This window comes from Podarcis melisellensis (assembly GCF_964234715.1).
Source record: "Podarcis melisellensis genome assembly, chromosome: 15".
NCBI lineage: Eukaryota > Metazoa > Chordata > Lepidosauria > Squamata > Lacertidae > Podarcis > Podarcis melisellensis.
The window spans coordinates 8,296,622-8,314,589 of record NC_138532.1 but is presented as its reverse complement, the minus strand read 5'-3'; the positions used below and the strand labels follow the sequence as shown (position 1 = coordinate 8,314,589).

At 44.2% G+C, this 17,968-nt stretch overlaps 1 protein-coding gene across 2 annotated transcripts in view; it reads right to left on the bottom strand.

Moving 5' to 3' along the window:
* Nucleotides 1-17,968, bottom strand: part of UNC5D (unc-5 netrin receptor D) — a 405,072-nt gene that overhangs the window by 303,959 nt on the left and 83,145 nt on the right. The gene's annotated exons all lie outside the window — the stretch shown is intronic.

Here is a 17,968-nt window from a genome sequence, read left to right as displayed (position 1 = left end):
AAGAGTTACTGTAGTTTTCGCTCTATAAGATGCACCAGACCACAAGACGCACCTAGTTTTTGGAGGAGGAAAACTAGAAAAAAAATATTCTGAATCTCAGAAGCCAGAACAGCAAGAGGGATCGCTGCGCAGTGAAAGCAGCAATCCCTCTTGCTGTTCTGGCTTCTGTGATAGCCGTGCAGCCTGCATTCGCTCCATAAGACGCACACACATTTCCCCTTACTTTTTAGCAGGGGAAAAGTGAGTCTTATAGACCAAAAAAATACGGTATTTATTTATTCTGTTTACATCCCACCTTCCCTCCAAAGAGAAACACATGGTTCTCTTCCTCCCCATTTTATCTTCACAACAACCTTGTGAGGTAGGTTAGGCTGAGACATTGTGACTGGCCCAAGGTCACACAGTGAGTTGCATGGCTGAGTGGGGATTTGAACCCGGGTCTTCCAGGCCAACACTATAACCACTATGCCATACTTATGCTCCATGTGCAACCTAAATGGCATCAACTCAAGTATACACATCTACAAGAGAACAAATGGCCTAAGTAACCTTAAAAAGTGATCCTTCCAGCTTCAGATGGCTACTTCCCTTTCTAAGATAGCAGCTAACTCCTAGGGGCCAAGGTCCCTTTGCAACCGCCACCTCAATAAAACATTTGAGGGGGCCAGAGCCCCACAAAGTTTATGGTTGGAAATTGCCATTTGGGTGTTGTGTGTGTGCCATGTCTTGTGATCAGTTCTGTAGGGCAGGGCTTACCTGCCCCCCCCATATTTAATTCAATTTAGCACCTCTGCTTCCGAACATTTCAATATCAGCCACTCTCATGCATTCCAACTGTCTCACAGTGCAATCCTATGTGTGTCTAACCTCTTGTGGCAGTTGGTACCTGGTGCCCTTCACTTCTATCAGTCCCAGACAACATAGCTGTGTTGGTTGGTGTCAGGGAGAATCCAGAAGAGCAAGTGGCAGAAGAGGCAGAGCAGGGGCTCAGGGATGCTGTGGAACCCTTCAACCACCCAGAGACAGAGGAAGCGGAAGAGAGGAAGCCAGGAAGAAGAAGGGCTCAGGGATGCTGCAGAACCCTTCAACCGACAGCCTTTCTCAACCTGTGGGTTCCCAGATGTTGTTGAACTACAACTCCCATCACCCCTAGCTAGCAAGGCCAGAGCTCAGGGATGGTGGGAGTTGTAGTCTGGCAACATCTGGGGACCTACAGGTTGAGAACTGCTGGCCCAGAGGCTCGGGAAGGGAGCTCAGACTCTGGAAGGGAGGGGGGCTTTCACATCAGCACAGACAAGGAGGGAAATGAAACTTAAGGATCAAAGAAGTCTCACGCGATTCCCACGTCTACTTTGTTGGCACGGGAATCAAAGGAAGCCACTCCCTGAATCTGACTCAACGGGTTCAGACGCGTAATCCTGAGCTGTAGCTGTTTCTTGTACATATGTAATAAAGACTGTCAATACCCATCTGACTGTGCCGGAGTGTTAATGCGAAGGGGAGATACCACCCCTTGACAGTTGGGACTGCTAAAATATCTGGAAAACCCAAGTTAGTGAAGGTTGCTCTATGGCGTTTCAACAAACTTACTCCCAAGGTTGAGTGTGTATAGCTTTGCAGCCTTATATACTGGGAACTGGTGATTTCTTTTTTTCTGGTACCTGTTCCTGGTAAGTCATGGTCCCTATTTCTGCTTTTGGGAAATCCTATTTTGTGATGTTATAATCATGATGCCCTCCAGAAGTTGTTGAACTACAGCTCCCTTCATCCCATTAGAAATGCTGACTGGGGCTGATGGGTGTTAGGAGTCCGACAAAGCCTGGAGGCAGCACATCAGCTATCGTTCTTCCAAAAGATGCATTTCAGAGGGGAGGGTGGAGAGATCCTCTTCCTCTTATTCCTGTTACTACTTTAATTTGTGCATCCTTTTCCCACACTGATATTGGACCCAAGTCAGCTCACAATGCAAGAACAGGGACGCACAGCAATGCATTGCTACACTAAATAACCTATTGCCAATTTATTTCAAAACATAAAATAGCAATCCAAGCAAACAACAGTTCACCTCAACCATAGTGCAAATGTACAGTGGTGCCTCGCAAGACGAAATTAATTCGTTCCGCAAGTCTTTTCGTCTTGCGAGTTTTTCGTCTTGCGAAGCACGGTTTCCCATAGGAATGCATTGAAAATCAATCAATGCGTTCCTATGGAAACCGCCTTCAGACCAGGTCCGGGGACAGTCTGTCCCCCGACCTCTTCTGAAGGCCGGCGGGGGGCGAAAGTCTTTGCTCCCCCCCGCCTGCCTTCAAAAGCTGTCCGGGAGAGCGGAGAATTGCAGCGCGTTTCTCCGCTCTCCTGGGAAGGCAGGCAGGGGGGAGCAAAGACTTTCGCCCCCCGCCAGCCTTCAGAAGAGGTCCAGGTCCAGGACCTCTTCTGAAGGCCAGCGGGGGGCAAAAGTTTTTGCTCCCCCCCGTCTGCCTTCAAAAGCCGTCCGGGATAGCGGGAAGCGCTTCCCTGCTATCCCGGACCGCTTTTAAAATGCTGGCGGTGGGGAGCAATGCCTTTCGGCCCCCGCTGGCCTTCCTGGACCTCTTCTGTCCCCTGACAGCTCACAGTAGGTGTGGGAGTCACAGGAGGGCACCCTCCAAGCCCCACTCCACCTCGGGAGTGCGCCCGCCCTGGGCAGTGCGGGCATAAGCTCTGCCACTGCCCTGGAGAAGTCACTTCAGTGCTGCTAATGCAGCAAAAACAACACAGGAGGTAGCAGTTACATGTTACACATCTCTGCAGCCACTGCAGGTGCTATGCATCTCCTCCCCCATCGTTCTGCCTGGACACTGAGGTCCAGCTCCGAGGGCCTTCTGGCGGTTCCCTCACTGCGAGAGGCCAAGTTACAGGGAACCAGGAAGAGGGCCTTCTCGGTAGTGGCACCCGACCTGTGGAACGCCCTCCCATCAGATGTCAAAGCGATAAACAACTACCTGACATTCAGAAGACATCTGAAGGCAGCCCTGATCAGGGAAGTTTTTAATATGTGACATTTTAGTGTATTTTTCATCTTTGTTGGAAGCCACCCCAGAGTGGCTGGGGTACAAATAAGTTGTTGTTGTTGTTGTTGTTGTTATTATTATTTTACTATGATTCTCCAGCAGTTAAACTTCACCCCCAGAGGCATACTCCATTGACTCTCAAGACAGGCGAATGCCAACTAAGCTGCTGATGTGGATTTTGAAATGTTGGTATCATTCCAATGCTTCATCTAAGACACACGTGGATCTCAATAGAAATGGTCTGGACTCTTGTTCAACATGTTATGGGAGTAGTGTGGCATCTATGACCCTCCAGATGTTGCTGGACTCCAAATCCCATCATCCCTGACCATTGGCATTCTGTATTCAAATTGAAGGCCTGCGGAAAACAGTTGAGAAAGCCAGACATATTCTTTTATGCAATTTATGTTGTACACTTCAAATAAAGGGGGTGGGTATACGAAAGTGTTTTCATATGCAGGGAAAAGTGCCTCAGTGTAGAATATAATTTTCAACCTGATTAGGAAGGGTACAAATTTGAACTCAGATGAGCCAACCAAGTCTCTATAAACAAGTAAGATTTTGCTAACAGATGCAGGTGTTTTTGCACACAAAAACATATGGTATCTTCAACTGCAATTGGGATTTGCACTGCTGCGTTTCTGTTTTTTACCATTAACTCTGTGTTTGCATTTGGATGTAGTGAGGCTGCAATAAGCATTTTCAGCCACTGTTCTGTTGTTTTATTATTATTATTATTACCACTGTGGAAATAACCTATCCAGATAGGAAGGAAAGGAGTCTGTCCCCAATGACATGCCTCAAATGTCTGTGAAGTTTGCTGCCTTGGATATAATAGAAAGCACATGGAAGTTGGATAATTTTAAAAGCAGGAACATATTTTGCTGAGGAGCCATCTTGCATCCAAGATTGATGGGGCCTGGCACACGTCACATGTGTGTGACATCATACGTGATGTCACATTGTTGGGAGTCAACCAAGCGTTGAGCTGGCACAGTTTGGCTTCAGTGGCCAGTGGCTCCTCCCCTCTCAAGCTCAGGGGGAGCCTACGGTGTGCTCTGCTCCGCACTCAACCTCCTCTTCCCCCTCAACATTACGGGATCCTGGCCCCTTGCCAGCAGTTACTGAGGGGGCTGAAGACACCTCAGCCCTATAGAGTTGGTGTGTCTGTATTACAGCATTTTATATGTTATAGGTGTCCATGTAAGGAGGAGAATCAAGATGGTGGGTGGGTGATACTTGCACATCTCTCTATAAGGGCAAAGGGGAACATGTGGCAAGTATAGTGTTGTATATGTGTAGGGCACTCTTCACATGATCAGCTCTGCTCAGGCTGGGCTTTGGGATTCCCCTCCATCAACACCACCCCAGCTATATAAGAAGGCCAGGCCTTGCCCAGGGCAACCAAAGCGACTGACAACCAACCAATTATTCTTACTGGATTAAGATGTTCATTGTCTCTTTTTAAACACAGGAAAAAGAAAGAACGAACAAAAGAACCCTTTGATACTCACAGTACTCTGGCTGCACCTGACATTAGTCAGAGTAGAAATTAGCAGACATGACTCACTTAGGTCCAGTGATTTCGGTTAGTCTGCTCTGAGTACAACTTAGTACAATAACAACCCCGTGATTGCAGACATGCTGCTACGTTGAAGAAACAGGGGGGTTATAGAAAGATCAGCTACAAAGACCAAAAGAAAAATGAAAGCCTCAAAACCTGAAGGAAAAATTCAGAGAGAAATCAATAGCCTATTGCTCGAACCATTTAAAATTTATTGGATGCACCTAGGAAAAGTAGAAGGGGAGCCGAGTGAGAAAGTCATCATCCTGCAGCCTGGAGGGTAGGAATGCATCAGTGGCTTAACACACATTTCCAGGCTACCACCTCACAGCTTTGTCTCATGAACGGTTTCCTTCTTTGAGCCGAAATAAAAGGAGGTGAATCACTCATTATGGATAACTGTCAGACAGCTCAGGATTGGAATCTATGGTTTCCTTAGTAAAGGGTCCGATTGTGTGTTCGCGTGTGATGAATTTTCTGCATGAGATATCAAGGTCATTTGCTGTTGGCATAACCGAAGAGAGGGATTCTTCCCATAATAAGATGCCACAGAGTTGAGTAATTTCCCTACAACAATAGGCAATACTTCAAAGTCCTGAACAGGCAAAGGACCCCCTTCCAAAAACTGCTGGCTTGGCAGTCAACTTCTGAATGAAAACAGTGTCTTTGCCTGGATTCACTTTCAGTAGTATGACATAGCAGACAAGCTCCAATTCCCAAAAAAAAGCCTCAAAGCAGATATGAGGAAGGTTTGGCTCACCAGTTATTACTGAACTATAACATCAGTCCCAGCCAGCATGACCAATGGTCAGGGCAGGGGCAGAGCAAGGAGGTGTGATGGGGGTGGTCTGCACCAGGTGTCACCCTGAAGGGGGGGTGACATTCGGCACGCCCCCTGCCTGCGATTCCCAAGCCTGCAGAGAGTGACGGCCCAGGCGGCCCATATGGCAAAGCAGCAAAGCTCCCCCACTTCCACCCCTGGTTTGCTGTAGGCTTGGGAGTCAGGAGCAGGCGCCATTGCCCTGGTGTCCGCACGCCCAGCTAGAGGAGGAGGGCAGACAGGCAGAGGAGAAGATGGGTGTCTTCCCTGAAGGGGGGTGACTTTTGACTCCCAAGCCTACAGCAAGCGGTGGCCCCGGCAGCCAATAATAATAATAATAATAATAATAATAATAATAATAATAAAAAAAACAAGTTGATTGAAATACAATTTAAAAACAAGATTGAAATACAACATTAAAACATTAAAATGCAGCCTCATCACAGGAGGAGAAAGGAAAAAAGAAAGAAAGAGGGAGGAGGGAATCAAAATGATTCCAAGCCAAAGGCCAGGCAGAACAACTCTGTCTTACAGGCCCTGCAGAAAGAAATCAGATCCTGCAGGGCCCTGGTCTCATGAGACAGAGCCTTCCACCAGGCCGGGGCCAGTGTTGAAAAGGCCCTGGCTCTGACTTGCCGCCAGCCAAACAGCAAAGCTCCCCCCTTCCCCCATCTCGCTGTAGGCTTGGGAGTCGCGGGCAGGGGGGTGACCAAAAAAAATCTGTGCCGGGTATCACCTGACCTTGCTATGCCTCTGGGTCAGGGGTGATGGGAGTTGTAGTCCAGCAACATCTGGAGAATCCCAGGTTACCAGTCCCTGGGGTAAAGACTCCAAGGCTGCTCTTAGCATCTGGGGAGGTTATAAAACAGGAAAGAGTTCCTTTAAACATCCTGGTTCTAGAACTGAATCCAGGTGTTGAGACAAATAACTTTTTTTCAATTTCAAGGGACATTGATTCCCTTTTTCTATCATGCCACCTGTGTGCTATAAATGGCTAATAAAGTTATGATGGCTGCTAAAATTATTGTGGGCTACTATATTTCAGTCAAATTATCATCTGTAAGGTCAAGTTTTTAGGTATCTACATTTATTCATATTAAACAAAAGTCCTTCGTACCCATGAAGATGAAAATCATATACAGCAACAAATGTTCTTGCAACCTCTGAAGAACTCGTGAAGGTCATTTACGAGTCTTTGGAGTTGTTGCTTTTTTCTTCAGTAAAAAACACACAGAATTACTTCTTGATAAAACTTTGGGATTATCTCTCATTGAAGTACTCAAAAGGAATCCCAAAGGCATTGAAAATGTCTTCAAAAATATGATAATAATCCTTTGTAAGTATTGTTTGTTAAACACACCTGGCACACAAAAGTGTTGGCTCACCTTTAAAAACTCTTCCTACTCATCTTGTTTGCTAAAAAGCAAAAGGAAATCAGCAGCAAAAAAGGCACCTCTTCCTTCACTTCTGGGCTTACCACTTGCATCAAGCTAGGAACATCATAAGCTGCTCAATATTGAGTCACAGCCCTGGTCCACCCTGATTAATTTTGCCTATACTTTATCTCTCCCTGTTCTACCTAAAGATGCTGGAAACTCAACCTGTGACCCGCTGCATGCAAAGCAGATGTTCTACCACTGAGCTACAGCCCTTCCCCAAAGTTTAGGTTGTACATCTTGAGACAAGAGTTAACATAGTGTTGTTGTTGTTGTTGTTGTTAAATAGCAGATGCAACAAGATAGCTCATACCAATAACTTAGCTGGTCTCTAAGGTGCTGCTGGGAGGATTTTTTTTATATTGTTTCGACTCCAGCAGACCAACACAGCTACCTACCTGTAACTAGTTTTCTTCTGCAACTCCTTTGGCCAGTGAGGCTGCAAACCCTCACACCATACTCCAGGGAGCATCTCTAATCTCCCACCCCAATGTTTCTGGCAAGGAAAAGTCTCTAAATCGTTAAAATCACCACACCTCCTATGAACTGGTCCATGCCATCTCTTTTCTGGTCATTGATGCCTGATAAAAAGTGACTTGGTCTTTCCTCTCATACAGACCAGTGTTAGAAGCTGGGGTAGAAAAACTAGGAGCCAAATGGCTTCTGGGACCTGGGTTGTGGGCACCAAAATAGACTGTCTAGTCACCTCTCTGTGTGTGTGTGTGTTTCAGCATCACTTTATTTATTATTCTGATAAGCATGAGTTAATATGCAATTCACATAAGTGATGCAATGTTTAATCTTTAAGCATGTTTAATTTGGTGTTTACAATAAAAATTTTGGTACCATACTTCAGTTTTCAAAGCACTTTATTCTTTATTGTTAAACTCAGTGACATATTGTCTATTCTTAACATATACTTTGGGGCTTCAAAACACATACATTTTAGTAATCCTTGAGTGTCAGCCAGACGCAAAAAAGTGGCACCCAGACTTTTTGAGGCGCTCGCAAATGGAGAATCTTTAGGCGCAAAATGCACTTGGCGTCCTGCTAATTTCGAACCCTGATACAGAGCAGCTATGAAACTACAGTTAGCTCAGTATGCTGCATCACAGTCGCTCAAAGAAGTGGAAATCTGTCAGCATATTCTTGGCTTGCTCAGAGATCTGCAGTGCCTGCCAATTTGTTACTGGGCTAAATCCAGTGTGTTATAAAGGACTATATAAAGCCCTCAGCAGCTTGGGACCAATTTACTTGAAGGATTGCTTTACCCTCTATGTACCTACTCAACTGCTTTGATCTGTAGAACATGATGCTCGTTCCACACTTGTAAGGAACTGACCTTTTAGCATGGCAGCTCCTATAATCTGGAACTCCCTGCCCAGTGACATGAGGCAGGCACCTTTGCTGTCCTGTTTTTGGTGCCTGCCTGTTTTGGCAAGCCTACCCAGGCAGATAATTTTAACTGCATTAAAAAATGCTGATTTTACTTATGTTTTGAGAACCGTTTATGTCACCATGTTTTTGAGCATTGCTCTGACTGGTATTTTGCAAGAGATGCTGTAGGTGGTGCTTGATAAATTGCTTAGAAGTTTTCTGTTGAGAATGGTACCTTGGGTTAAGAACTTAATTCGTTCTGGAGGCCCATTCTTAACCTGAAACTGTTCTTAACCTGAGGTACCACTTTAGCTATTGCCCCCCCCTTCTGCCGCCATGCTGCCACTGAGCAATTTCTATTCTCATCCTGAAGCAAAGTTCTTAACCCAAGGTACTATTTCTGGGTTACCGGAGTCTGTAACCTGAAGCATCTGTAACCTGAAGCATCTGTAACGCGAGGTACCACTGTATTCCCAGGTCCGTGCTCAATTGAAGGGACCAGTTTATGTACCGGTATCTTCCGCCAATAGGCTGCATGCATGCAGCCTGAGACTACACCACATGGAAACTTCCTCTGCTCATCCCTCTTCAACCTGCTCCTGGATTTGGGAGACAATGGTGCAGGAGAGGGTGGGGGAACACCTGGCCTTTTGCTTGCCTGACCTTTCTCTTCCTCCTCTTCTTCTGAACCATCCTGTGGTCCACCCTCCAGTTCTGAAGCTACTCCTGCCTCCAGCTTTTGCCTCTTGGCAGGCACAATTCTCCACAAATCACTGGCCCTCTCTCTCCCCAGTCTCCCCTTCCTCCAGTGCACACTCATTGGTGACCTGCCAGCCACTGGCACCCACGTGCTACTCTCATGTAGGGCATATACAGTATATGATTATGGTAGAGTGGGGCAAGGCTAGATCTTCTTTCTTCAGTAACCACAAGTTGGGCGTGATTCTTGAAGAGAAATTTGAACATGCAATCTCCTAGTTGTGTGCAGGGTCTCTGCACAATCCAGACACCCACACAACCTGATCATGCAGAACCCCTCCATGTGAATAGATATTTGTCAGTTTGGTTTTCTCTGCAGGCAACAACACATGGTTGTTGCAGAAAGGCCACCCAGGGGTCAGGCTAGAAGCACAATCTGCTCCCCCATCATTACAGGTTTGCCCTACACATGAGTAGTGCATGACTAGGGCTTACACTGTATACACATTCTTGCTGTGTACATGCGTTTGCAAAAGTGGTCGCTAGAATGAATAGGTAAGTGTTCCTATCCAACAGGGCTAGAGCCAGAACACAGCAGTTATGGACGCCTGTTGAAACTCACAACTCTGGAGGGAGCAAACTGCCAGCAGGATGAGTCCAGCAACATCCTTGTTCCTCCTCCTTATTCTCAGTGCCAGTTCATTTCCAAAATCCAGGTGAATGACCAATATCCTTTGCTCAACTTGCCCTCTTTTTCTCTGAACAGCTGCGTGCTTTTGACCAAAAGGGAAAGAACAACAGGAAATTGTGGAAAATTATGCCCTGATATGGATATCCCGTTTGCTACATGGCTGTGGGAGTAACTGAATGAGTGGCACCTGCTTTCTGTGTACCAAATCATCTGCCAAACCACAGAGATAGCAACAGAGAGCAACGCTGTTTGTCTATTGAGCATATGTTGTTGATCATTAGCCCTTGGTAATATTTCCTGCATGCCTGTTTACTACTTCATTTCTGCTGGCCTACTAAGCAAGATGCCATCGAGGAACCAGCTTACATCAGCATGCGTAATTTGGTCAGCCAAATTCAGATGTGATTCACAAAGAAGCTCCACAGTCAGAGGCAGCAGGTCTCTGTATACCAGATGCAGGGACTCACAAGTGGGGAGAAGGCTCTTGAATTTATGGGCTTCCCAAAGGCATTGGTTGGGCACTGTGAGAAATTGGACCAGGTAGGCTTTTGGCCTGATGATGACTTTTCTAACTCCTCAGAGGCAGCATGCCTCTTAATACCAGGGAATGACAGGTGGCCAGGTGTATTCATGTCCAGCTTGCAGGCTTCCCACAGGTCAGCCAGTGTGAGAAAAGTTTGGTGGGCAGGATGCCACAGACCTGATCAAGCAGGCTCATCTTATGTCTGGAGGACTGTCCCAGGAAATAGGGAATGTCAGAAAATATGGTGCCACAACCATGAAGAAATTTAGTATCACAGAAACCAAAGCATATAAAGAATGCAAGACACACAAACATACCAATTTCCTGAACTGAGACTCTGTCAGGTATTAAACACTGAAGATTGAGCACCTTGAATCAGATGCAGATGACAAACCCTAATAGATCCTTTGAGCTCTACAGCAAAGTAAAAAGGCAAAATGAGGGACACCAGGAGGGAAATTAAACAGGAAAATGACAACGACTTCCAGGTCTCCAAATATAGGCCATCTGTATACAGCTCCAACTTTACTGGGTTAATTGGTATTTAAGGGTTTCCATAATGCTACTTATGTCCCAGTCTCAGCTTCACAAAGCTGCTCTAACATGCCATCTAATTAAAGATTACTCATAACAACACATTTAATAATCCTTCCAACCCCCTTGAACTTGACAAAAAAATGCAAGCGTGTCACCCAAGACGCAACCTATGAGCCAAGAAATTATTGTTTTGCCAGAACCTTTGCTCAGGCTTCATTTGTAGACACAGTTGAATCATTTGGAGACTTTAAATCATGCCTCTTGTTAACATCAGGCAAATATAAAACATTTACAGCAATTACACTTCAGTACTGGCATATGGGACTAACACCAAAAAGCCAGAAGCGCTGAACAGGCCTTCCAGAACCTCAAGACTCTATTCACAGGCATTGTTCTGCATGCTTCCACCAAGTGTTGTGAGATGGCTGGCCACTTATTACACTTCACAGATGCAGATCGCAGTCCTCTCTCAGAAGGGCTGACAGATGACAGCCCTAAATTATAATCAGGTTTAAAGATAAAGAATTCAAAGATGACCAGGGGACTTTAAATTCCCCATCAAAGGGAAATGACTGGCAGAATCCGAGACCAGGGAGAAGAGTTGGTGGAAGAAGACTGGAGGAAATTTAAAATTTATCTACAGAAACATTGTAAAATTTCTGAATGTTGATGACATTGAAATGAATTGAAGGGGTTCTAGCAACTAGGTAAAACGTAAGATTGGGTTGATAAATAGATGATAAATTAATAGGATATGAATTTGCTGAACCAATTTCTAAAAGGGATACAAAAAAGGGAGGTGTGAGGAAGTCAGGAAAATAAGTTAATTAAAGATGAGAAAAAAAGAGGGATTTTTCTTTTTTTTCTTTTTATGTGTCTTTTTTTCCTTTTCCTTTTTATGTTAAATGTTTGTATCTTTGTATTTTGTAATTTTGTATTTTTGTGGTTTTATGTTTTTATATTTTTTCTGTGTTTTTTTTCTTTTCTCTGTTTGCTGGTTTGGAATTTCTTTGATTGTTAAAACTTAATAAAATATTATTATATATATATAAAAAAATTCCCTGTCAAAGTCAGTAACACGTGGGCAGTAGGCTGAGCAAGGCCATAGGTCACCTAGTCACAGTCTTCCCTACTGTGGTGAGATGTACTGTATTTCTATTTAAATTATAGCAATGGTTTCTAAATTTCCATGTATGCAAATAAATTAGCTCATGCAAATTTTCCTTTTTCCTTTTCTTTTTAGCAATGCATAAGTGGCCTCCCTAGTGGTTACTAAGAAGAGAGCCTTCTTAGTGGTGGGACCTTGTCTATACAATAGCCTCCTGGGAGAAGATCACCTGGCACCTTCTCAATGGCTTTTGTTGTGGCAAGCAAAGACTTTTTATTTTATTCCTGGCTTTCTAAACAAACTTACATTTTAAACAAACCTTTAGTTCTCCGTGTTTTTATGTGTGTTTTTAATTAATCTGAACTGCTAATTGTTTTATTCTGCTCTCAGTAGAAGGAAAGCTTCGACTGTTTTTTTTGTCATTTTCTTTTTTTAATTAGTGCACATAGTATTTTTAATATTGTAACTTGTTTTGCCTGTTGTTGTTTTTTTTTTTTTTGCTGTTTGCTCCATAAACCGCTCAAATACTATTTGTTGATTGGCCATATAAATTTAATAAATAACAAAGAACATTAAGAGTGATCACCTGCTGTAAAATGTTTGCTTTACAAGAAGTGTTTGTTTAGAGAGTCTCGCCACAAAGCCCTCCAGCCAGCCTGCTACAAATCCTTTACGTTTGATTTACTCAATTCATTATTTTAAGTGTATAGCACATGCTATATGCTGCAGGCCTGGACTATAGAAAACCATAAGTTAAAAGCAAGTATAAAAGTATCTCATTAAAATTCAATTAAAATCTAATTAAACTGCTCAAAATGTAATAAATGTTACAAGTCCCAGTCCTCTGGAGGATTAACCTCACTCCTCTCCCCACCCCTAGTCAGCCTGAACATCTCCCAAGATGCCAAAAGACAGGGAATTCTGGGCTTGAATATATGAAGCTGCCTGATCATTTCCCCACAAAGCTCAGTGTTCTCTGCACTGGATGTTAGGGCTGGAATGCTGGAGAGCAGCTGCCAGTCAGTGTAGACCAGGGGTTGTTAACCTGCCCCTACCGCCCACTAGTGAACGTTTCAGGATTCTAAGTGGGTAGTGGAGGTTCTATGACACAAGCTGAATCCTCCTTCCAACAAGGACTGGTGGGCAGTAAGGAAAGTTTACCATCAAGAAAGATGCATTAGTGGGCAGTAGGTATAATAAGGTTGACTACCCCTGGTTTAGACAATACTGCTCTAGGCCAGTGGTCTGACTCAGTACAGTCATACCTCATGTTGCGTCTGCTTCAGGTTGCGTGTTTTCATCTTGCATCCTACGGCAACCCGGAAGTACCAGAACGGGTTACTTCCAGGTTTCTCCGCTCGCACATGCGCAGAAGCGCTAAAACGTGCTTCGCGCATGTGCAAAAGCGCTAAATCGCACCCCGCGCATGCGCAGATGCAGCACTTCAGCTTACATCACTTCCATGTTTACAAACAGGCCTCCGGAACAGATCCCATCCGTAACACGAGTTTCCACTGTATAAGGCACCTTGCTACGTTCCTGCATAGTTATCCTATTTAAGAGCCACAAAACTGGTTATCAGCCACTGAACCCGCAGCCTCCTGAGCGATGGCCAGGCAAACCTATCTGGTCAGTCACATGACTGCTATCTACCATGAGGCAGAAGAGGTGGGCCAAGGCGGTTGTGAGTTCAGCACAGTGCGCACACACCAGCTGAACCAATTTGGTCTCTCACCAGTGTGTTTGCACTGCACTAACCCTACCTCTATCTCCCACTAAGCAGCAGTGACACAACTGATCAGAGGGCAGACGATCACCGCTACCCCACCAAAATATCCACTGCTACCCACGCCCAGTGCTTTTTTTCCTAGAAAAATAGGTGCAGGTACTCATGAAGTTGTTACAGTAAGTGTCACACTTGGGAGGGGGAGAATTTCTACCGTACTGGCCTGAATATAAGCCACACTTTTCCCTCAAGTTAAGGTGTGGCTTATATTCGCAGCCAGGAGCGCGGGGCAAACAGTGGCAGGAGCACGCCGAAGTCCCCCGTCGTCTCCTCCAAGGTCACTAAGGGAGAGACCGCGGAAGGGGAAAGGCAATCGGCCATGCAGTGTGTGTCCCCCCACCCCACCCCAGTATGCAGCCAGGAGCAGCAAGGAAGGGAGAAGCTTATATTCAGGTATTCCCCCCTCCTCCAATTTTAAAGCTGTGGCTTATATTCGGGTGTGGCTTATATTCAGGACAATACGGTATTTCCCTTTCTCTGTTTCAGTACCCTGCTTTTGCATTTTATGGAGTACAAGTTTTTTAATGTTGTATTTGTGCTTATTCTTGATACGTGGCTTGCCAATCATTTTCCTTGGGAGTTCAGTGACAAAACAGTACAAAGCAGGTTCTTTGATGTGCAAATTCATAGCAAAGTAGTAGTGGATTGGCAGGCTGGTGGGAACAAAAGACAGGGCCTTTTCAGTGGTGGCCTTCATGCCTATGGAGCTCCCTCCTTAGGTCAATATGTATGGCCCTTTTGCTGGTGAATAATTCTTTTTCATGGCCTGGAATAATTCTTTTTCATACCAATCTGCTGTTAATTGATATTTAATGTTGGTTGTTTTATGCTGCTGTGTTCTAAATGTCCTATTTTTGCTTTCTGGTTTTTTTACACTTGCATTATTTTAGTCTGCTGAGATTCTTTATATTTTCCGATGTGACAGTTTTAGAAGTCTTCTTGTGTTTCAGACAATGTTTTCATTATTTTATTGTTTACAGTGTTATGGTTTTTGTTGTTACTGTTGTTGTTTTAAATGCTGGTAGAGGTCAAACGTTCATCTGACGCATCTCTACCCCACAGTCTCCCCACAACTCCCCAATGGAAACAAGTGTGTCTTTACTATTTTATTTTATTTTTGCAGCAAAGTGGCAAAGTCATTTTCATTGCAGCTACTTGGGTTATAAGCAATTTCAACTCGAACGACAAGAGTTATGAACCAGAAACTGAATATCATTTTCAATATAATTAAACAACATAATTAACTGAGGGGGGACAAAATATATTCAGCCAAATGTACATTTTGGTTTGAAATGAAGTTTCAGTATTACAGATCTCCCAGCAGAAAGAACGGAATTCAAAGCATGCATAAGAGGCATACCATGTCTAAATCTTTTTTGGTTGTTGTTAAGCCTATTTCCCCAAAGGTAAAGGGATCAAAGTATATTATTCATTTTTATTTCTTCCCCTTACATGGCTTCCTGAACTTCCAACCACCAATTGCTGCCTGGTAGGGGAGAGGGAAAGGAATTGAATCAATCTGTGACTCCCATAGCCCAACCAGGGTGGGCAATATTATTTTCTCCAGAATATTAATATTCTGCCTTTCGGCTCCACACAGGCCCCCAAAGGCAGCTCAAAATATAAGTTAAGAAAAATATATAGTCAAACCCTAACCAATAAAATAGGAACAAAGAGTCAAACACAGCCGCAGTATATCCACTCAAAATAGAAATGCAGGACATACAAAACAAAACAAAAAAGCATTCACAATGCCCCAGACTGCCAATGGAGGGGAAGCCAATTTGGCTTCATAAAAGAATGCTATAGTCTTGATGATGTAGGCCCAGGCCTGTGCTAGCCAGATGCCCAGTGGCAGTGGCCCACAGAGCTATTAGCAACAGAAGGAGTCCAGAGAGACAAGAGTCCTGGTGACACTTCACTGTGGAAGCCGAACAAAAACAATGAACAGTTTGAGAAGAAAGGAATAGGGAGGGTTTGTATTTGTTGATTCAGGCCTTGTACATAGCAGGGTGACATTCAACCAAACATCCAGAGGAAAAACTCCCTCAGAACTACACATCCAATCAGATCATACGCCAGCTCCATAGAGATCATACCACTCTGCTTGGTTGCTAAGGAACATCTCCAAGAGCTCCCTCTTGGCTAGCGGACTTCAACAATAATAGAATTAACCCTTAATTTACACACGGAATGATCCTTGCTGTTGCACTTTAAACAGGATCAGTACCTTAGATGACCACAATGGGTGGGTGGATTTGTGTAGAAAAAGACAGCCTTTCAAATATCCCAGTTCAAATCTATTTAGGGTCTTTGGGTCTCTTTGTACACTAGGCTAGTGTTTATGTGCACACCTCCCAGCTTCCAACCAACAAGAGGCATGATAAGTACAAAGAAAGTACAAAGAAACATTTCAGGCAAAACCAGTCAGGATGTGAAGGATGGATAGTGAAGTACATGGTCTGGTGAGAGTTTCAAAGGGCAGAAAGAGACACCTGGAGGGCCACATCCGACCCCTAAACCACTGGTGTTAATGGGAGAATGAAAGCTTAGGGTTCAATCTGCTGATTGCACTGACACGCTTTGTAGTTGTACCAAAGAGACTTCTTGCCTTTTTTTCAGCACTGTGCCCACAAATGTGGTAGAAGGAACTCAACCCCAACAGCTGAAATACAGTCAGTTGTACCACATGAGAGCCAATGTGGTCACAGGACTAGGGTGCTGGAGTAAGGTCAAATCTGTGTTTGCACATGAAGCTTGCTAAGTGTATCTCTCAGCCTAAAAATACTTCACAGAGTTGTTACAATGATTCAGTGGGTGCAGGAAAGACAATATTTGTTGTTTAATCATTTAGTCATGTCCAACTCTTTGTGACCCCATGGACCAGAGCACACCAGGCACTCCTGTCTTCCACTGCCTCCCGCACTAGCTTCAAGAACATTGTCCAACCATCTCGGCCTCCTCCCCTTCTTCTTGTGCCCTCTATCTTTCCCAACATCAGGGTTTTTTCCAGGTAGTCTTCTCTTCTCATGAGGTGGCCAAAGTATTGGAGCCTCAGCTTCAGGATCTGCCCTTCCGGTGCGCACTCAGGGCTGATTTCCTTCAGAATGGATACGTTTGTTCTTCTTGCAGGCCATGGGACTCTCAAGAGTCTCCTCCAGCACCATAATTCAAAAGAATCAATTATTCGGTGATTAGCCTTCTTTATGGTCCAGCTCTCACTTCCATACATCACTATTGGGAAAACCACAGCTTTAATTACACAGACCGTTGTTGCAAAGGTGATAAATGTAATAAATACAACTATATCTGTAACTCCATAGGTCACGTCCCCTAGGGAGTAATCCTTAAGGATGTTTGAAGAGCCTACCTAATACAGCATTCTGTTCTCACGGTGGCCAATCAAAGGCCTATGGGAAACCCACAAACAGGAGCTGGGTACAGCAGCACTCTCTGCATTAAGGATTTCCAGCAAAAGGCATGCATTCTCTGATAGCAGTGCCCCTTATGGCCTTATCCCCCTTACTTGGAGGTTTTGATTCCTGGGCTGCACCGTAAATGATGAAAAACTGTGCGAGCACCATTTTTAAATTTCCCCATGTCAGCATTACCAATAGAGGGTTATTCTCTTATAGGCTTTGGTCATGCAGTGAGAAGGATTAACATCTCATATGATACGTACGGCAACTTTTCCCAGTTTGCCCTGTGTTCACCACACGCAGCACTGTTTCCATTACGCTACAGTTCATTTTCTGCCCCAAACTACATTATTCATCTCACCTCTCGCTGTGGCGATTTTACATAACTTGCATAACTTATGTAGATTATGTTTCCCCACTCCCATCATTTCATTGCAAACACAATGCAAACATAATCAGTTCCGTATTGTTTGCACACTGAAAGCAAAAACAGCGAAAATCAACCAGATTTTCATTCTGCATATTAGACAAATAAGCAAACACTTCCTGTTTTTGTCAGAACTCTCTAACATCTCTAGTGATAAGTCAGGGGCTATAAGGATAGGGTATTGGTAATGTCTCATCACAACACCACACTGAAACAAGTAGCTTTCCGCACCATTAAAAACAGCTTGGTGGGTGTTTGAAAGTAGATCTGACCACTTTTTTCCACCCACACTTTTCAAGCTGGTGTACAGCATCATCCTGTGAAATATAGGCTCAACTAATCCAGAAATTCAGTGAGAGTTAGGGCTGTGCATTAATTTGAACCCAAATTTCCTATGCTCAAACCCTTTTAGTGTGTGTTTCTGTGTGCATTTAAGAAAAAGAATGAGAGCAACATGGTGCCATTAGTCAAGTCCCTCTTTGGTTGTCTAGCTGACTAGTATGTCAATATTAATCATAACCAATGCTTTAT